At 38.0% G+C, this 22507-nt stretch overlaps 2 pseudogenes; both read right to left on the bottom strand.

Annotated features, from left to right (window-relative positions):
- Positions 1 to 2384, bottom strand: part of LOC132181702 (uncharacterized) — a 68328-nt pseudogene extending 65944 nt beyond the window's left edge.
- A 730-nt stretch (positions 2385 to 3114) lies between these two features.
- LOC132181701 (uncharacterized) lies at positions 3115 to 21995 on the bottom strand (annotated as a pseudogene).
- Between the last annotated feature and the right edge of the window lie 512 nt (positions 21996 to 22507).

Here is a 22507-nt window from a genome sequence, read left to right as displayed (position 1 = left end):
ACAGGCTAAGGACATCGCCCCCGTCACCAATGAGGCTTGCAGCCAGTTTTGGGAAGAATCTTGTTTTGCCATCTGCAGCTGGCTCAGAGTTTCTCCTTCCTGAGACAAATTCGAAAAGCATCATTCCATAGCTGTAAACATCGGCCTTGGCTGTAATGGCCACCCCTGAAATCCACTCCGGAGCAAGATAACCTCTTGTGCCTCTCATGGTTGTGAGGACTCGGCTGAACTCCCGCCCAACAAGCTTTGCCAGGCCAAAATCTGCTACTTTTGGACATAAATAAGCATCTAGAAGAATGTTTTCTGGTTTTATGTCACAGTGTATGATGCACTCTCTGCATTTCTCATGGAGATAAGCCAACCCTCTAGCTGTTCCTAGAGCAATCTGGTATCTTGTTTTCCAGTCCAAAAATTTTTCATGGAAAAGATGAGATTCTAAAGAGCCATTTGGCATATAATCATACACCAGCAACTTTTTAGCACCTTCTGAACAAAACCCACGAAGCCGAACAAGATTTACATGTTGGATTGTCCCGATTGTACTGACTTCTGTGCGGAATTGCTTCTCTCCTTGGCTGATGCTTTCAAGTTTCTTGACTGCTATGACTGTTGAATCAGATAACGTTCCTTTGAAAACAGAACCAAAGCCTCCTCCCCCCAACTTGTCCGAAAAATTCTTGGTCGCATTTTGCAAGTCTCTGTACCCAAATGCCACCAATGAACCCTCTACTGTTTTTCCTGTTCCAACAGCTCTCCTCCTCCTTCTAAGGATTACAATCACAAAAATGCCTAGCAGAACTGCTGCAACTGAGCCCACAACAGCACCAACAATAATTCCCTTGTTATTCTTTTTACTTGGAAACTCAGAAGCTGCAAGTTTGAGATATAGAGTTCTCCCATTAGGATCATCTCCTGTGAGTTGTTTCAGATTCAAGAGATCTCCAACCCAAAATGAACAATTGTTGCTTGCATAAGCATAAGCATAAGCAGTGCAAGAGCAGTTATTCAAGCAGGTGGATTCACATTCTGCAGCATTTTCAGCCCCAACGGATTGTGGTTGTACAGGAGAACCCATGCTGGGCATTGGTAAAAATCTGTCCTCGTGCCCATTAGTAAGATTGGTATTCTTACACTGTAAAGTGGTTATCCTCCTGCACCCACCAGAATAATCCGATAAATTCCAGTCGTTCTGTGACTTAGGAACAAAACCTTTCAAGCAGGTACAAAAAGGCAAGGAATTTGGGTTGCAGCTACCAAAAGCCCCGCAAAAATCATAAACCTCGCATTGTGTTTTCGGTTGAGACCAAAACATATTCCACAGATTGGTATTGTTTAGCCAGGTCAGTTGCTTAATCTGCCCAGAAACATCCATCACGAATCGAGAAATGATGGAAGGATCGTAAAGAGAATAAGTGAAATAACTCTCATTTGTATTGTTAACATAACTGAAGTTATAGATATAATTGGAGGTCATTTCAGGAACTAAGCTAAAAATCTTCCCATCCCAAGGTCCACTAGTCCAATACTGAATTGACTTATTCCACAGAATAATATACGAACTGGTATTTGCCTCTAGCTGAAGATTGAAGAGTCCTGGTGCAGGATCCTCCTCATTCTTCCATGAAATTAGGCGTTGGTTTTCATTGGTAATTTTGTTGAATGCAATCTTACTACCAGGAAGCCATGTATGAGCTGGGTTATCAAAACTTTGCCATAAATATTGTGCTGAATTCGACCCATCTCTCACAACAAGATTTCCACCATCTAGAAGAACAGCTTCTACAGGACTCGATGAAGTGGTGGAGGTCAAATTTGTTGACCAAACTGGGATTTGGGACTCATTAAAGAGAACCAAATTACCATCCGAGATTCTTAATACAGAAGAACTTTTATCAGAGAGTGGTTTATCTCTGTTTGCGACCCAAACTATGGTTTGGGTTGAGACTTTACTTGTACTGTACCACATGCCTACGTAGTATTTAGAAGAATTACCTGGTTTGAAGAAACCCAGTACAAAGTTCCCACCTGCAGAGACGATGGTTTGGTCACCAGAGAGAGATTCGTTGGCGGAGATGGTGTCAGCTCCAAGGGAAAGATGGTTGTTGATAGATAAGCCGAGGAAGACAAGAGAAAGCATAAGCCATGGATTCTTCTTGGTATCCATGGCTGCAAAGAATTTTTGCAGAGTAGCTTGAGAGAAGCGAATTCAGGAACGGGTCTAAATACTCGTTTCGCTTCCGTGTGCCAGAGGAAGTTGGTGGAGTCAACTGACGAATACGCCCGTCAGGATATTGCCATTTTGTTGTCGCGTTTAAAGTCCGTTTTGGCTCACAACTTTTCCGAGGAAACCCTATAATCGCGGTGAGATGGAAAGGGTGAAAGTTGATCATATAATTTTGAGAAATGTTTTGTTTTCAATTTTTATTTTTTTTGTCCAGGTCTATGACTCTATTGTCTGTATAAGAGATAATAAATTCATTATTGAATTTGTGAAACCTAAAATTTCATAAATTCAATGGTAAATTTGCCCATGATTTCGAAACATGACGTTGTTTGGAAATTAATTCAACTCAAATTTGGATCCTAAACTTCAAAAACTCATGTAGTTACGAATGTTTTTAGCGTTTAGAGTTTGTACCGAATACGAATTTTATGACAAAAAAAAGGGTAAAACTTTGAATTTTTTCACATAAATTTACATATGAAATTGTACTAAAAACATAACAAGAAAGTTTACTACTGAGACTATTTCCTCAACAGTAAATTAAAATAAATCTTCTATGGTGGGCAATGAGCCTCTTCATATATAATTATGAAACAAAAAATACCAGAAAGTTCAACTTTCCCGACAGCTGGGGACAACTTTGAATAGAAAGCTCATGTAGGTGTGGAAACTCTCCATAAAGAATCCAGTTTTCCCATTCTCCATATTCTCCAAAATACAAAGCCTCCTAGGATCTAAAAGGTCGCAAGGAACCCTCCCCATAAAACTCATCACCAACACTCTTCACTATAGTCATGCCTATGATAAAAGGGACTTTGAGAGATGGTAGTTGCCCGATTGGTGGCAATGATGTGCACTTATTACAGTTTTCAATTCTCAAGCGTTCCATATTAGGAAATGAAGGAGCTCTTAACCATGCATGCCGGAAATTCTATACCACCATAGCACCTGATAGTTAGCTTTTTCAAAGCCTCGTGAAGCTGCAGCTCATTAAGTACCTCTAGATCAACTTTTCTGTCTTGTGGCTCATCTAAGCTGTGAGTCCATTCCAACAGCAACTCACCAAGATTGGCCTTTTGAATTAAATTGGCATCTGTTTCATCTCGAGGTTGAATCACATTCTCTAATCTTGAAATGTGGAGTGTCTCTTGGAGATGCAACAAAAGTCCCATCTCTTTTACCCCGAAGCATGAACCTTTTCCCACAATTAAATTAGACAATGTCCGGAGACAAGTCAATTTACCTATTTGCAGAGGCATTCCTACCAAGGAACATGTTTTTCATATATTGAGGTGGCGCAAATTGACTAGGTTCAGAAATTTTGAAGGTAATCTCTCTAGCTTTGAACAATTCTCTAATATCAATGTTTGTAAGTTGTGGAGAGTGGTTGATGATTTAAGTATATTCACGATACTAGTATTAGAAAGGTCAAAGTATCGTAGATGCTTCAAATTACCGATTGATTTCGGTAACTTAGTTATATGGTATCCCCTCAAAGAGAGGACCCTTAAGCATCCTAAATTTGTCAACAATTGAAGAGAAACGTTACAAGTCAAGGAATGGGTCCCCCTTTTTGGCAGCACAAGGGGTAGGAAGGTTCGAAAACGTGTAAGCTCAGATAAAGCCTTAAATTTAATACGACAATTACCGTTGCCACACAAGTAAGACAAATGCCTAGCCTTTTTTGGAATTTCCTCAAATCTGTCATCCATCCTAAGCATGTACCTCTTGCAACACATTGAGCCAAAGTGTTGATAAAGTCATGCATCATATATCGTGATTTATCCTTGCTTGATTTTTGGAAAAATGACTTTTTTATCAGCTCTTGAAAATAATCACTACCCAAATCTTCCATTTGTTTTTCTTGTTGTAGTTGAATTAAATCTTCTGCCATCCACAAGAGAACAAGTTGCTTCTCTTCAAATTCATTGTCCTTTGAGAGTATGGAACAATACGCAAAACACCTTTTTAAATGTAAATCTAGATGGTGGTAACTCCGCATAAGAACTGGAACAATTTCATCTCTCTCTTCTAGTGCATCCAATATCCTCATGTTGGATACTTCTACCCACCTGCGATGATTCGGTTCATCAGAGGCCTACAAAGGGTATGTCCACCAAAGGCAAGCCTTTACACTTCTTACCGATTTTCTCACCAATACCTTTAAGGTTTGAAGCTGCACTGAAGTCCCTTGCTCCCAAGACATGTAGGGTAAATATAGAAAAACAAGCATCATCAGACAACAGTTGCAAAGGGTGAGCTGAAACTTTAGTTTCTTTACCCATCATCTTTGATGAAACTTTCCGATCGCGAGTTGTGATGATAATTCTGCTTTCTGTAGTAGTCCCTGTAAGGAAAGGAGTACGTAGGCTATCCCACTTCATGTAGTCACAAGTCCAGACATCATCCAGAATGAGTAGAAACTTCTTAATTTCCAAGCAGTTGATTCTTTACTTTGACTTGCAACATTTCTAGATTGCCATCCCATTTGAGTTTCAATATTTCTATATCTTTGGCTTCACTGGTTTGAATCGATTGAGAGATAACAGATTCAAAAATAGTTTTTGTCAACTTTCAACATCAAAATCTTCAGAAACATGACCCATACTTTCACGTTAAAATGACTTTGCACACGTTTATCATTGAATACAAGTTGGGAAAGAGTTGTTTTTCCTACACCTCTCATGCCATGTATCGAAATCATAGAGATCTCAGCATCATTATTATATGTTTCACTCATCAATAATTCAACTATAGCCTCTTTATCTCCCTCCCTCCCATAAACACAATCTTCATACACCACAGAAGTCGAGGGTATCCCTCTTATCCTTTTATCAACATTTTCTATCAAACGTAGTTCATCTTTTTCTTTCATGATATCTTTGAATTGCTTAGTGATTGTATTTATTAAGATAAGAGTTACAAGAGCTCAAGAGATGATAGTTACAAGAGCTCAAGAGAAGTTATAAGAACTCAAGTGACAAGAATTATAATTATGGTTGTTAATGTAGAAGTACAAGAGACATGTAACATTCGTACTATTTCTCTATAAATATAGTATTGTATACAATAATAATCATAAAAAAAAAAGTTAAAATAAAATATGTAGCCACAAAAAGGCTTTGGTGTGTGGACGTAGGCCGAACCACCTTAATTTTCTGATTCTCTCTTCCTTGTTCTTATTTCTCTTCTCTAAATTATAAGTTCTAATATGATATCAAAGGTATAGGCTAATGATAATTTTCGATCCTATGATTTTTTTTTTCTCTCACAATCTCTCCCCCCACATGCCACATCTTAATAATAATAATAATAATAAATCCACATTTGGCATGATCAGCATCAACGATGGTTTCTCTTTCAACTTGCTCTTTTGTTCATCTACTGGGATATCATGATACCCTTGAGCAGCACAGAGATAGCTCCTAGTGCAAGAAGAAGAAATCACCAAATCCGCAAGAAGAGAGCTCAACCCATCGCAAATCCACCGATTTCCGTGTCATCTCTTCAAGTAGATGCGCCTGCTCCGACCACCCTGACCACTTTGTCGTCATCCGAAGCTCCTTCAAACACTCCATCATGGATCTATGCACCATCAGTTGAAGCCCATAGACTGGCCGTTTCACAAGATGCAACAGTCGCAGAGTTTATTTATTTTATCTATTTATTATTTTTTCTAGTTTAGCCATTTGGATGTTGCAGCTTTTGATTTTATGTTTTGTAGCATTAAAAAAAAAAATAATAATAATAAAAAAGCTCAAAGCGGCATATGTTTAGTCCATGTGACATATTTAAGGCCCATAGTAGGCCCAATTTTATTGAAGGCGCATCTCATATCACCGTCACCGACTACCTCTAGCCAATACAGTCTCAAGGTTTCAACATCTTTCACCTTGAGTTTGAGGGGGAATGTTAGAATATACTGTGTGAGATTTGATATTATGAGAATATATTTGTACTGATTGTAATTAATAAAATCAAATCAGAAACATTCAATACTGATTTGATTTTATCAATCATATCTTTTTGTATTCTCTCCACATCCCTATAAATAGGGAACATTTATATTGTAAAATAATCATTCAAGAAGAGTATAATGTAGCTATTTGAGCTTTATCTGTGAACGTAGGTCATAGACCAAATCACGTAAAATATTTTGTCTCTTGTTTATTTTATTATTTCGCATTTGATATTCATAGCATTATAAATTTTTTCATGGTATCAAAGCCACCGGCTTATGCCAGTGATCGATCCAAATGGTCTTGTGGACTTTATTTTGGTTTGTTTTGTTTTTCTTTGATGTAAACGAAAAGGAAAAAGAAAAAGGGAAGAGATCTGTGAGAAGAATCCACCAGTTTTCTTCTCCGGCAAATCCACCGTCAACCTCGTCTCCTCGAGCCTTCGGCTTCGGCATCTTCTCCAGAGTTGTCCAAAGCTTCGAAGTACCCTCTCTCCGCCTGCCACATTTTGTAGAGAAACCTTGAAGCCCTTCTGACCACATAACCGACATCTTCTTTGCCATCTTCTCCACCAACTTCTCCTCAGATTTTGCCTCCAACTGGAACCGTTCGGCCAACGATCCATGCACTGTCATGCCGTACCTACTGTCCGTCGCCATCATCAGTCCACACCATTGCGCCGCACCAAAGATCTTCTCCTCCACCATCCCTCGATCCAGAGGCGCCAATACATGCTGTCTAGCATCAGCCCACCTTACAAAAAATGTCGCTCAACCTCACCGTTCACAACCCACCATCGCCGGCACCAGCAATGTGTGCTGTCAATTTGGAGAAGAAATTGAAGAAGATGAATGGTGTTTGGTAACGATTTTGATTTACCTTTTTTGAGTATGCAGATATTCCTATTCTAGTTTAGGAATATATATCCTGATTCAGTTCTATAGGAGTTCTGTTTGGTTACGGGATTAAGGCAATCATTATCCTAGTTTATGTAATCAGCGACTAGGATATTCTTGAGAAAAAAAAAATGAAATTAACCGTGTAAAAAAAAATGGGGAAAAGAATCTCAATTGACAAAAAAAACAAAAAAAACAAAAAACAAAACAAAAAAATTCAAAAGAGGCCAAGTTGCCCATCTTTTGGCCCATACTTGGCCTCTTTCTACTCAGCCTTTGTGGTATTGTTTAAAACCCTGGTCATTTCAGCCCAAAGTTGGCCTAATCATTATTTGCTATATTGTTGGTCCTTTGTTGACCTAGACCAATTTTTTAGCCCTTTGTTGGCCCAATGTCTTCGACCTTTGTGGTATTGTTTAAAGCCTACGCCTATTTTAGCCCACAATGGCTTTCATTTTTGGCCCATTGTTGGCCCATTTCTCTTCGGCCTTGTTGTATTGTTTAAAACCCAAGCCCATTTTAGCTCATAGTTTGCTTTTGCATTTTGGTCCATACTTGGCCTAATTTTATTGAAGGCGCATATCATATCACCGTCGCCAACCGCCTCTAGCTAATGCAGTCCAAGAAAATCAAACTCAAGGTTTCAGCATCTTTCACCTTGAGTTTGAGGGGGAATGTTAGAATATATTGTGTGAGATTTGATATTATGAGAATATATTTGTATTGATTGTAATTGATAAAATATTTGTGTTAGAATATATTGTGTGAGATTTGTCATAGACCGAACCACGTAAAATATTTTGTCTCTTGTCTATTTTATTATTCCGCATTTGATATTCATAGCATTATGAATTTCTTCAGTTTTCACACTATATGTCAATCATGCATGTTTGGTCACCAAAACAATTAAAGAAGAAAAACCCAAAGAGGGATGATCAGATGATAAACTAAATGAACTCTAATAGCAACACCAGTAGCCATAGCCAATTGCATTATTTGAGATTTTGAAACAATGCTTCTATGGAATACACAAACACACAAACACTGTGATAGTGTCTCATAGGACTCAACTTCCACCTTATCAACATGTCATAAGACATGGGTGATAGTTCTTAGCTTCAATTGTTAACTTTATCAATTATTGTCAATATATATTTGTTAACATGGATAGTGGGTAATTTACTTAGATTGTGGGTAGCTTTCTTTAATAAAAGTAGTAACCGTTGTATTGAGTTTATATATATTTGTGTCATTAGAATATATAGGAAGAGTAAAGAAGAAAGTGTTTGTATTGTGGCATTCCTCTAGCCCTAAGTGAAAATTTGTATTGTGGTTACTCACATCCCAATTGAAGATTATCGGTTTATCTTTATTAACTGACTGGGACCTATCACACTCCTGCCAGAAAAATATAAGCCATATACAACAGTTCTTAGGACGCAAATTCGAAAGAACAAAAATGAGAAAATTCTTTCTTTACCAAACATATATAAGAGCTCAAGATGTCTTCACTTGATTGCTCTCGAGACTTTGAACTCGTTGATGACATGCCACTGTTCGACTGAGAGGAAGCAGTTGAAGAATTGCTCTGTGCCTGAACTTTGGCTTGAGGGTGACTCGGTGTAAAAATTTATGTGCTCCTGGTTGTCAGCAAACAGTACTTGGAGAGAATTTGGAACCGGGGCCAGGTTCACATCTAAAACTCCCTCAAGAATTTGAACTACCTGACCCATCCGCGGCCTGCTAGTTTCATCATCTTGGATGCACCAACAAGCAACTTTACAAACTCTTGTGAGCTCTTCTACATCAGCGTTTCCCTCCAGCCTGGGATCTAACAGGCTAAGGACATCGCCCCCTTCACCTATGAGGCTCGCAGCCCCAGTTGGGAAGAAACTAGTTTTGCCATCCGCATATGCCTCAGAGTTTCTCCTTCCCGAGACAAATTCGAAAAGCATCATTCCATAGCTGTAAACATCGGCCTTGGCTGTAATCGCCACCCCCGAAATCCACTCCGGAGCAAGATAACCTCTTGTGCCTCTCATGGTTGTCAGGACTCGGCTGAACTCCCGCCCAACAAGCTTGGCCAGGCCAAAATCTGCCACTTTTGGACATAAATAGGCGCATCAAGAAGAATGTTTTCTGGTTTTATGTCACAGTGTATGATGCACTCTCTGCACTTCTCGTGGAGATAAGTCAACCCTCTAGCTGTTCCAATAGCAATCTGGTATCTTGTTTTCCAGTCCAAAAACTTTTCATGGAAAAGATGAGATTCTAATGAGCCATTTGGCATATAATCATAGACGAGCAACTTTCTAGCACCTTCGGAGCAGAACCCACGAAGCCGAACAAGATTTACATGTTGGATTGTCCCGATTGTACTGACTTCTGTGCGGAATTGCTTCTCTCCTTGGCTGATGCTTTCAAGTTTCTTGACTGCTATGACTGTTGAATCAGATAACGTCCCTTTGAAAACAGAACCAAAGCCTCCTCCCCCCAACTTGTCCGAAAAATTCTTGGTCGCATTTTGCAAGTCTCTGTACCCAAATGCCACCAAGTCTCTATTTTTCCTGTTCCAACAGCTTTTTTCCTTCGCCTAAAGATTACAACAACAAAAAGGCCTAGCAGAATGGCTACCCCTGCAACTGAACCCACTATAGCACCAACAATATTTATCCCCTTGGCCTTATTATTCTTTTTACTAGGAAACTCAGAAGCTGCCAGTTTGAGATGCAGAGTTCTCCCATTAGAATCATCTCTTGAGAGTTGTTGCAGATTCTTGAGATCTCCAGCCCAAATTGAACAATTATTGATTTCATAAGCATAAGCCGAGCAATAGCAGTTATTCAAGCAGGTGGATTCACATTCTGCAGCACTTCCAACCCCATCAGATTTCAGTACAGGCAATGCCATGCTGGGCACTGGTAAAAACCTGTCCTCGTGCCCATTAGTTAGATTGGTATTCTCACACTTTAAAGCAGTTCTCCTCATGCACCCACCAGAATAATCCGACAAATTCCAGTCGTTCTGCGACTTAGGAATAAAACCTGTCAAACAGCTACAAATAGACAAGGAATTTTCGTTGCAGATACCAAAAGCCCCGCAAAAAGGATAAACCTCGCATTGTGTTTTCGGTTGAGACCAAAACCAATTCCACTTATTGGTAGTGTTTAACCAGGTCAGTTGCTTAATCTGCCCAGAAACATGCATTATGAATAAAGAAATGGTGGAAGGATCGTAAACAGAGTAGGTGAAATAACTCTCATTTGTGTTGTTAACATAACTGAAGTTGTAGATATAATTGGAGGTCATTTCAGGAACTAAGCTAAAACTCTTCCCATCCCAAGGTCCACTAGTCCAATACGGAATCAACTTATTCCACGGAATAATATACGAACGTAACGAACTGGTATTTGCCTCTAGCTCAAGAGAGAAGAGTCCTGGTGCAGGATCCTCCTCATTCTTCCATGAAATGAGGCGTTGGGTTTCATTGGTAATTTTGTTGAATCCAAGCTTACTACCAGGAAGCCATGTATGGGCTGGGTGATCAAAACTTTGCCATAAAGGAACTCTCAGTCAAAAATTCACCTGATTTTTGTAGTATAAGCACACACCTTCAATTTCTCACAAAAAAGTGCATCTGAAAACCAGTTCTCATCAACTACCACATCAAACGTCAGAGGTTTTCCATTATATGTGACTGCAACCATAGAGGATGCTAAAATCACTCTCTTGACAGAAGGAACTTTTCCACATGATCTAAGAACGTTAATTGTTCCCTTCACTGCTGGATCAATTAATTCTACCTGAAATGTGAAAGCAGAAAGGGAAGTAGCTCTTACACGAACAGTTCCATGAAGTTAAGCTATCAAAAAGCTAATCATATTTCACAAAATTTGCATGAGAGATCATGAACATAAAAATGGACAAAAATAATGAAAAAGAAATACGAGTAAGCAAAAGAAAATGGAGTAAAGAGAAGTATATTGGATTAAACCTGTGGTTCAGTGGCTGAAAGAAGTAGTGGAGATGCTATATGAAAAACGCCTTCACATCCATTAACTGCAGAATCAAAAGATCCTTCTTCCAATAAATTAGCTTTGAACAAATGAAGCCTTTCCTTAGCTCCATCAAATGCAAATAAGTGTTCTGTTTTCTTTGGATCATCTGTTTCATATATAAGCAGAACTACTGACAAATATATGCTAGAAATTTTGAAGTAAATAAAACTACTCAGCCTACATTTATAAGGAAACATAAATAAATAAATAAAACCTACCCAGCCTAAAAATCAAAATGTGAAACCTGGATTGCAATCATAAAGAACATTGAATGTACTGATTTTGTAAGTGATAATTAAATAAGGGGGAAAAAAACCGAGGGGATGAACATGAAGGTTAGAACAATTAATAAGTATTCATAAATAGTAGGCCTATTTATGAATATACTTTTTTGTCGCTTCTTATAATTTTTTTTTTAAAGCCAATTTTTTTTTTTTTTTTTGATCATAGTAACTTATTGCAAAACTATTAACATGTAACATATGGTTGCCTTCCAATACTATGATGGAAAAGTTTGAGGCTGCAAAATGAGACTAGGCAATTTCCTGACTTAAATAAAAGATATAGCAAGCAAACCACATATATTTCAATTTGTATTGCTATAATTTTTTGGTTATATATTTTTAACTAGAGTTAAATACTTCATACCCCCTAGGGTTTCCTAACTTTATTTTCCCCCCCCTGTGGTTTCATTTTTATCACAGGAGGTCCCTGTGGTTTTGATAAGTAACCAAATTAGTTCATCCGTTAGTTGACCGTTAGGACTGACACGTGGACCAATTAGACGTCAACACGTGGCACATATTTAATTTTTATTTATTTATTTTTTTTAAAAAAAAAGAAACGGGAAAAAATTGGGGGTGGCTCCATAGAGCCTTGGGGGTGGCCGAAACCACCCCCAATTTTTTTTCAGTTTCTTTTTTTAAAAAAAAAAACATTTTTTTTTTAAAAAAAAATTTAATATGTGTCACATGTCGACGTCCGATTGGTCCATGTGTCAGTTCTAATGATCAAATAACGTTCAACTAACGGATGGACTAACTTGGTCACTTATCAAAACCACAGGGACCTCCTGTGATAAAAATGAAACCACAGAGGAAAAAAAAATAAAGTTGAGAAACCCTAAGGGGATATGAAGTATTTAACCCTTTTAACTAATGTCCTTTTATATCTTATGCAACGTCCCATATTATCAACTTAGTAAAAATTGTGGAAGAGGTGACTTGCATTTCTTCGTCAACCTTACCGTGGGCCCCAATGGTTACTTTTACATCTCATACTTTTTGACTTAAGTTTCTCTCCCGCATGTCCATCTTGTCTCTCTATTCATTTAGCTTCTTCTAGAAGCTTTGACAAAAAGGGTTTGTTGTCTCCTATTGAAGCCATTCGGTTATTAAGGAAAGAGAGGCATCAACTTTAGTTAAAAATAGAGAAAGAAGAAAAACTGAAGTTGCCGAGAGAGAGAGACTTGTGTTGCAGACAGAAGAAGAGATACACCATTTTTCTTTAGTTTGATCTCACGTTTGGAGTGCTAAAAAGCTTAGAGAATTTAAAAAAAAAAAAAAAAAAAAATTCTTTTATATTTAATTCTCTTTTGAGTGAAATTGGGGTGTATTGGGACTTTTGAGTTTGAGTGGTTTTGTTTGTACTACTCTTTGTACTCCACTCTTTTGTTAGTGAATTTCTCCTGGATCGTTTCCGCCGGTGAATGTAGGCTTATTAAGCCGAACCACTTAAATTTTGGTATCTTGTGTGGTTGTGTAATTTTTCTATTCTGTACTTTTCTGCTTCTTTGGTGATCTTGGGTTTGCATTTGTCACAACAAACTGGTATCAGAGCTCGGGTATTTATTTTGCAGGATGGCTGCTGCAAAATTCGAAGTAGAAAATTTTGATGGTCAGAATAGTTTTAGCCTTTGGCACATCAAGATGCGAGCTTTGTTACGACAACAAGGCTTGGCAAAGATTTTGGATGGCGAGGTGCCATCAACATCATCAATGGAGGAAAGGAAGGAACTTGAAGAAAAAGCCCACAGTACAATTTTGTTGTCTTTTTTATATGGAGTTTAAAGAGAAGTTGTCGATGAAGAAACAGCCGCTAGACTTTGGAAGAAGCTGGAGAGCTTGTACATGACGAAATCCCCCACTAACCGATTGTATTTGAAGCAACGGTTATACACCCTCAAGATGAAAGAAGGTATACCGCTTTGTGATCATCTTGATGACTTTAATATAATTATTTTGGATCTAAAAAATATTGATATTAAAGTAGATGATGAGGATTAAGCCCTGATTTTGTTGTGTTCACTACCAGATGCCTTTGATAATTTTGTTAATTCAATGTTGTACGGTAGAGATACTATCTCGTTAGCCAATGTTAAATCTGCTTTAAATTCTATGGAGTTGAGGACAAGATTGAATAATAAAGGTAGTGATAATTAGGCAGAGGGTTTATTTGTTAAGGGTCGTTCAGAAAATTCTTCTAATTTTAGAGGTCGATCCAGTGAGAGGGACTCAAGTAAAGGTAAATTAAGAGGCCGATCGCAGTCCAGGTCAAAGAAGAAAGTAAAGTGTTACTATTGTAAAAAAAAAAAAAAAAAAAAAAAAGGCATTATAAATCTGAGTGTCCTAAGTTGAAAAATAAAGAGGAAGGTGACAAGCAAAGTTCCTCTTCTGTGGCTGGTGTTGTCGAAGGAAATTCTAAGGGCTCAAACCTTGTCCTTGCAGTTACCGTTTCTGATGACGACAAGTGGGTCCTTGATACCGCTTGTACATTTCATATGTCCCCTAAAAGGGATTGGTTTACTACCTATGATTCAGTCAATGGTGGTTCAGTCTTGATGGAAAATATTGTCGCCTGCAAGATTGTTGGTATCGGTACAATCAGAATTAGGATTGTTAGTATTTTTGTTAGCTCAATTCGGTTCCAAAATGCAGAGGTTACTGTTTACAGACTCAAACACTGATATAAAATGCTCAGAATCAAATCTCCACCATTCATAATGTAGATTCATGTGTCATGAACGTCCCTGTAAAGTTGCAGCTCAATCGGACCCCAAACGCCCATCGATCGGAGTTGTTGATCAAGGCTAGATAGCATTTCCAAAATGTTGTTTTCTCCCCACTGCAGGCCATGTCCAGACAGGGTGCTAGACTGTTCGAACAGGCTTTCTAGTAAGCATATTTTTGTTCCACAAGGCCCTGTCTGGACAACCCATTAACTTGTCCGGACACCCCATACCTATTATGCCCAAAAACATGTTTTTAGTGGGCCCAGGTCTAAGGTTTAATTTACTGATATATATACACCATTACAAAAGAGAGAGGCACGAATTTTAGAACCCTAGAATTCGTGTGAGGCTGTGCTTGAGTGATTTATTTGTTGTGAGCCAAAGTGATTCCTCTTAGAGGATTTTTGTTAGTTTTGATTGTGTGCTTAATTGAAGTCTATAGGAAGGGTCTGATAAAGGAGAATCATGTTGAAGAAGATTGTAAGCGAGGAGGTAAGTTGGAGGCTGTTGATCTTACAGAGCCAAGGTTTTGCAAAAGGTTGTAAGTGTTCCTAGTGTCTGTAATCTCTGGATAATCTTTTGATGGTGATTTTTTAGGTTTGGCTGCCTCGGAGAGGTTTTACTTTTAAAATGCTTTCTAAAAGGTTTCCTCTTCGTCACCAAAATCTGCGTGTTTGATTTTACTTTATTTTCATAATTGTTTGCTTAGATTTAAATATCCGTTAATTCCGCATAAAATTGTGATATTTTCTCTGTTAAGCGTTTTTCAATTGGTATCAAAGCGGGTTCACTCCGTGAAGAATTAAATTCCTGAGTGTGATCTTTGTTTCTTGTGCCTCTTGTGCCTCTCTTGGTTGTCAGGACTCGGCTGAATTCCCACCCAACAAGCTTGGCGAGGCCAAAATCTGCCACTTTTGGACATAAAAAGGCATCAAGAAGAATGTTTTATTGTTTTATGTCACGGTGTATGATGCACTCTCTACACTTCTCGTGGAGATAAGTCAACCCTCTAGCTGTTCCAATAGCAATCTAGTGTCTTGTTTTCCAGTCCAAAAACTTTTCATGGAAAAGATGAGACTCTAAAGAGCCATTTGGAATATAATCATACACCAGCAACTTTCTAGTACCTTCGGAGCAAAACCCACGAAGCCGAACAAGATTTAAATGGTTCACTGTTGCAATTGTTCTGACTTCTGTGCGGAATTGCTTTTCTCCTTGGCTGATGCTTTCAAGTTTCTTGACTACTATGAGTGTTGAATTGGATAACGTCCCTTTAAAAACAGAACCAAAGCCTCCTCCCCCCAACTTGTCCGAGAAATTTTTGGTCGCATTTCGCAAGTCTCTGTACCCAAATGCCACCAATGAACCCTCCACTATTTTTCCTGTTCCAACAGCTTTCTTCCTTCGCCTAAAGATTACAACCACAAAAAGGCCTAGCAGAACGGCTACCCCTGCAACTGAACCCACAACAGCATCAACAATATTTATCCCCATGACCTTATTATCCTTTTTACTAGGAAACTCAGAGGCTGCCAGTTTGAGATACAAAGTTCTCCCATTAGAATCATCTCCTGAAAGTTGTTGCAGATTCAAGAGATCTCCAACCCAAATTGAACAATTATTGATTTCATAAGCATAAGCAGTGCAAGAGAAGTTATTCAAGCAGGTGGAATCACATTCTGCAGCATTTCCAACCCCAATGCCATGCTGGGCATTGGAAAGAACCTGTCCGCCTGCCTACTAGTAAGACTGGTATCCTCACACAGTAAAGCAGTTCTCCTCAGGCACCCACCAAAATAATCCAACAAATTCTAGTTGTTCTGCGACTTAGGAATAAAACTTGTCAAACAGCTACAAAAAGACAAGGAATTTTCATTGCAGATACCAAAAGCCCTGCAAAAAGCATAAACCACGGAGTGTGTTTTCTGTCCAGACCAAACCAAACTCCACTGATCGGTAGTCGGTAACCATGTATATGTTTTTTTGAATGAATACCATGTATATTGCTCAACCTGCCCAGAAACATCCATCACAAATAGAGAAATGATGGAAGGATCGTAAAGAGAATAGGTGAAATAACTCTCATTTGTATTGTTAACATAACTGAAGTTGTAGGTATAATTGAATGTCATTTCACGATCTAAGCTAAAAATTTTCCCATCCCAAGCTCCATTAGTCCAATACTGAATGGACCTATTCCACATAGTAATATATGAACTGTTATATGCCTCTAGTTCAAGATTGAACAGTCCTAGTGCAGGATCCTCTTCATTCTTCCATGAAATGAGGTGTAGGTTTTCATTGGTAATTTTGTTGAATCCAAGCTTACTACCAGGAAGCCATGTATGAGCTGGGTGATCAAAACTTTGCCATAAATATTTTGATGAACTAGACTAACAAGAAAACAAAATGAAAGAGAAGAACTGATTCTCATTGTTTACTCAATAATGATTACATTAAGCAATGCTCTGTTTTTTATACTAGATTATCAAGCTAACTGATCGGAAACTAATCTAACTGAATTTATTACATGTTATGCACATTTAACACGCGCATGAAGAATAACAAACCAGCTGCCAGCTAACCATCTTCCTAAACTGTAAAACTAACTAAATAGGTTAGTTTAATACAGTTTGATACGCCCCCTCAAGTGGAATGTTCATCAGTATGGAAAATATTGATGACATTCAACTTGGACAACAGAGAATGAAAATATGTGCGAGATAGAGGCTTGGTAAGTATGTCAGCCAGTTGATGCTTGGACTATACATGTAATGTTCGAATCAAACCAGTAGCAATTTTCTCTCTCACAATGTGACAATCGATTTCGATGTGCTTGGTGTGTTCATGGAAGACAGGATTTGCAGCAATGTGAATAGCTGCTTGACTATCACAGAAAACCAAAGCTGGTTGAGGATGTTGAAGCTGTAAATCTTTCAGTAAAGCATGTAACCAAGTAAGCTTTCAAGTGACAACAGCCATGGATCGGTACTCTGCCTCAACAGAGGATCTTGATACCGTGTGTTGCTTCTTGTATTTCCAAGAGATTAGGGAATCTCCTAGAAAAATACAAAACCTTGTAATTGATCTGTGACTATCAGGACATCCGGCCCAATCAAAATCACAAAATGCCTTCAAATCTAATTCTAAGAAGCTGAGAAGAAGATGCCCTGTCCAGGAGAGGATTTAATGTACCTAAGGACCTTGTGTGCAGCATCAAGATGAGGCTTACGAGGAGAATCCATGAACTGACTTAACAACTGCACAGAATATGATAAATCTGGCCTTGTGATTGTAAGATAAACCAGCTTTCCCACAAGCCTTCTGTAAGTGGCTGGATCAGAAATTAATTCACCTTCTTCTCTAGACAACTTGAAATTAGCTTCCATAGGAACAGAAGAGGGTTTGCACGCAAGCATTCCATAATCATCTAAAACTTCTAAGGCATATTTCCTCTGTGATAAGGAAATGCCCTTTGCACTTCTTGCAATTTCAAGCCCTAAGAAAAACTTCAATTCTCCAAGGTCATTCAAACTAAAAGCTGAATTGAGAAATTTACTAAGCTCTTCTATAGGTAGGCTGTCATTACTTGCTATGACAATATCATCTACATATACAAGTAGAATAATAAGAGACGTTTTCTTTACTTGAGATAAAAGAGAATAGTCAGACATGGATTGAGTAAAACCATGCTGTATAAGGGTAGAAGAGAATTTTGAAAACCACTGCCAAGAGGCTTGTTTAAGACCATAAAGTGATTTCTTAAGCTTGCAAACTTTAGATGAATCCTTCAATCCAAAACCAGAAGGTAACTTCATAAAAATCTCCTCATCAAGGGATCCATGCAGAAATGCATGATTGACATCTAATTGATGAAGATGCCAATTATGGATTGCTACTAAGGCTGGAAGACATCTCACTGTGGTTAATTTTGCAACTGGGGAAAATGTATCACTATAATCAAGACCCTTTCTTTGAGTATACCCTTTTGCAACCAAGCGAGCTTTATACCTCTCAATTTTTCCATTGGCTCTATGTTTGATTTTATAAACCCACTTGCAACCTACAAGGTGCTTATAAGGAGGCAGATCAGTAATTTTCCAAGTATCATTTGCTTCAAGGGCATTGATTTCAGTTGCCATGGCCTCACGCCATTGAGGGGAAGATACAGCTTGATGAAAAAACTGAGGTTCAACTTGGGATGAGACAGCCAAACTAAAGTGTTTGTAAGAATCAGAAAGCATATTGTAATCAAGGAAAGAATTAAGAGGAAAGGAAATACCTGAAACAGAAATATCACTTTTAGGATCAATTGAATTGAAAGATTGAGTAACTAAGTTACAATGATACTGTTGCAAATATCCAAGTTTACATTTTTGCCGAGTAGACTTTCTGGGAGGAATACAAGTACGAAACCGAAACAATGGATGACTCAGGTAAAGAAACAATTGAGTTAGGTAAAGGATCAACTATAGGAGATGAAACATGAAAAATGGAAGCTCTAGGGAGATTGTCTGATGCAGAAACAGGAACTGAACTATTGGGAGTTGGAACATCAAACAAGGAATGTGGAATTACAAAGCAACCATCAAAATTGAAGTGATGAGGATAAGCAAAAGGAAAAACAGATTCATAAAAATGAACATCTCGAGATATAACCTGAGTTTTGGAAGTAAGATCATAGAGTTTATATCCCTTAATGCCATTAAGGTATCCTAAGAAAACACAAGGCTTTGCCCTAGCATCAAACTTATTTCTATTTCGATGAAGAGTAGAAACAAAACACAAACAGCCAAACACCCTAAGATGATCATATGATGGAACTTTGGAAAACAAAAGGTCATAAGGATACTTATTAGAAAGATTTGGAGTAGGAATTCTGTTGATAATATGAGTGGCTGTTAAAACACAGTCACCCCAAAATTTGATAGGTAGATGAGCTTGAAAACGCAGTGCTCGAGTCACATTCAGTAAATGCTGATGTTTACGTTCCACAACAGAGTTCTGTTGTGGAGTTTCAACACAGCTAAGTTGATGCATTATTCCATGAGAGTTAAAGAAATCATGCATGGAAAACTTAGCGCCATTATCAGATCAAATTGTTTTTATTTTGACCTTGAATTGAGTAAGAACTAAGCTGTAAAAGGTTTGAATGATATTACTGGTTTGAGATTTAGAATGAAGTAAATAAACCCATGTGTATCTAGAAAAATCATCAACTATTGTAAGAAAATAATGACTTCCATTTATTGATGAAACAGCAAAAGGTCCCCATAAATCACAATGGACCAATTCAAAAACAGAACATGAACTTGAGTTATTAATAGGAAATGAAAGCCTACGTTGCTTAGCTAATGGACAAATAGTACAAATGGTAGAAGGATTACATGATATGGCAGGGATAGAATCATGTAAAAGTTTTATTTTGGAATTGGAAATGTGACCTAAACTAAAATGCCAAACATCAGAAATAGAATTTTTAAAAGGACTTAAAGCAGAAACATTAGCTCTAGGTGGAATGAAAGTCTGGACAGCAGGTGAATGTCTCCTTGATTTAGGCAGCAATAGATAAAACAAGCCACACTTTTCTTCACCCAAACTAATCGTCCTCCAAGTGAGTAAGTTCTGTATGAAACAATGTCCAGAAAGAAAAATAATGCATCAATGAACATTGTGAAGAAGTTTACTAACAGAAATGAGATTGAATGAAAAAGATGGAACACACAAGACATTTGTGAGAATGAAGGAGTCAGAAATTTTGACAGTCCTTATGTAAGTGACTTCAACAAACTGACCATTAGGCAACTTAACATTTCTAGAAATTTTTGCAGTAATGGAAGTAAAAAATGATATAGAGCTAACCATATGATCTGTAGCCCTGTGTCTATAATCCAAACAGAAGTTTGAACACGCATTTGTGAATGCAAAGGTGAAAATACAGAATATTGTTGGTTCAAAGAACTACAATATGAAGATGAAAGATTACCTACCATGTTTGAAAACAAATGATCTTGAGTAGATGAAGCAGGACCTACTTGATTGGCATAACTCACATCATGATTTAGATTCTCTTGTGGTTTGATCAGATCAAGCAACTGACAACACTGATCTGGAGTAATATGCAGAATAGGTTCGGCTTGAGATGTTTCCTGAACTTGATTAGCAGAGTAAGTAATCCTTCCTCTTGGTTTGTAACCCGATGGATATCCATGTAACTTGTAACACTTGTCAATTGTGTGGCCAGAGAAACCACAATGAGTACAAATGGGGCTTTCCCTGCGGTTATATGGCTTAGAGAAACGAGTTGAGGTTTAGGAATGGCTTTGGAAATCAAGACAGTAGGCTCAGAATACAAAAGAGTGTTACGAGAGAAAGCAACCAAACGTTGTCTTTCTTCTTGAAAAACCATAGCAAAAATTTTATTAAAGGATGGGAGAGGATCAATCAGAAGGATTTGACCTCGAACACTTGAAAATGAATCATTTAGTCCCATGAGGAACTAGAAAATATATTATTGAGAATGAAAATCAAGAACAACTTTCAAACCACCACAAGTACAAGTAGGAAGAGGACGAAAGCTAGAGAGTTCATCCCACAAACTCTTAAGCTGAGTGAAATAGGTACTTACAGAATTTGTACCTTGCTGGAGAGAAGACAATGATCTCTTCAATTCAAACACTCGTGGTCCATTGCTGTGGCTGAACCTTTCAATCAGATCACTCCATACAGCAGATGCAGTGTTGAGAAACAGAACACTGTTTGCAATCTCTTGGGAAACAGAATTTAATAACCATGATAAAACCATGTTATTACAACACACCCAAGAATGCAGGTTAGGATCACCTACAGGTAGTTTGGGAAGACTTCCATCCACAAAACCAAACTTGTTCTTGGCCACCAGCGCCATATCCATTGATCGTTTCCATATGACAAAGTTGCACCAGTCAAATGTTGAGAAACAAGAACAATTCCAGGACTGTCTGCATGGTGAAGAAAGTATGAACTTTCTACAAAATTCTCATGAGTGGCTGCAGAAACCAAAAAATCATCGGCCATTGCAGGAGATTGTTTGAGAAAAAAAAATTGGAAAGAATGTAAACAGGAAAAACTTTGAAGGAAGTTTAATGGCGGAAGGATGAAAAACAAGGGAAGGCAGGGAACTCTTACTGCTCTGACACCATAACAAGAAAACAAAATGAAAGAGAAGAACTGATTCTCATTTTTTACTCAATAATGAGCAATGCTCTGTTTTTTATACTAGATTATCAAGCTAACTGATCAGAAACTAATCTAACTGAATTTATTACATGTGATGCACATTTAACACATGCATGAAGAATAACAAACCAGCTGCCAACTAACCATCTTCCTAAACTGTAAAACTAACTAAATAGGTTAGTTTAATACAATTTGATATAGACCCATCTCTCGTAACAAGGTTTTCTTCATCTAGAAGAATAGCTTCTACGGGACTTCATGCAATGGTGAAGGTCAAATTTGTGGACCAAACTAGGATTTGGGACTCATTGAAGAGAACCAAATTACCATCCGAGATTCTTAATACGGAAGAACTATGATCGGAGATTGGTGTATATCTGTTTACGACCCAAACAATGGTTTTGGTTGAGACTTTACTTGTACTGTACCACATGCCTATGTAGTATTTAGAAGAGTTACCATTTTGGAAGAAACCCAGTACAAAGCTCCCACCTGCAGAGACGATGGTTTGGTCACCAGAAAGAGATTGGTTGGCGGAGATGGTGTCAGTCCAAGGGAACAATGATTGTTGATAGATAAGCTCAGGAAGAGACGAGAAAGCATGAGCCATGGATTCTTCTTAGTATCCATGGTGGCAAGGAGTTTTTGCATAGTAGGCTTAGTAGCTAGAGAGAAAGAATCCTGGAAAATACTTGTATCACTTCCTGGTGGCATGTGTTGAAACAGGGGAAGTTGATATAGTCAACCGACTAATATGCCCTTCAAAATATTAGTTAATGAGTTTCTGCTGAAAATTCTTTTTTCCTCAACGACTTTTCCGAGGAACCCCAAATCACAGTGAGATGTTTGTTTGTTTTTTTTTTTGGGAAACTTCACTGAAGACCCCCCAAACTTTCACTTGTTTCGAACTACCCCCCATAAACTTTAAAATCTCTCAATTTAGCTCACTGAACTTTCAATTGCTCTCAATTTGAACCCCTCCGTCTAAATCAATCGTTAACCTCAAACGGAAAACGAAAAACATGACCTGCACGTGACTTTTTTCGCCTAAACTACCCATTATACCCTCATACTCCCTCAACCTTACTAACTTAAATGTCCAAGAGAAACCCACTCAATTTGCAGGCCAAAATCCCACTCGA

This window comes from Corylus avellana, chromosome ca5, assembly GCF_901000735.1.
Source record: "Corylus avellana chromosome ca5, CavTom2PMs-1.0".
In the NCBI taxonomy this organism is placed as follows: Eukaryota; Viridiplantae; Streptophyta; class Magnoliopsida; order Fagales; family Betulaceae; genus Corylus; species Corylus avellana.
This window is presented reverse-complemented; position numbering and strand designations above follow the sequence as displayed.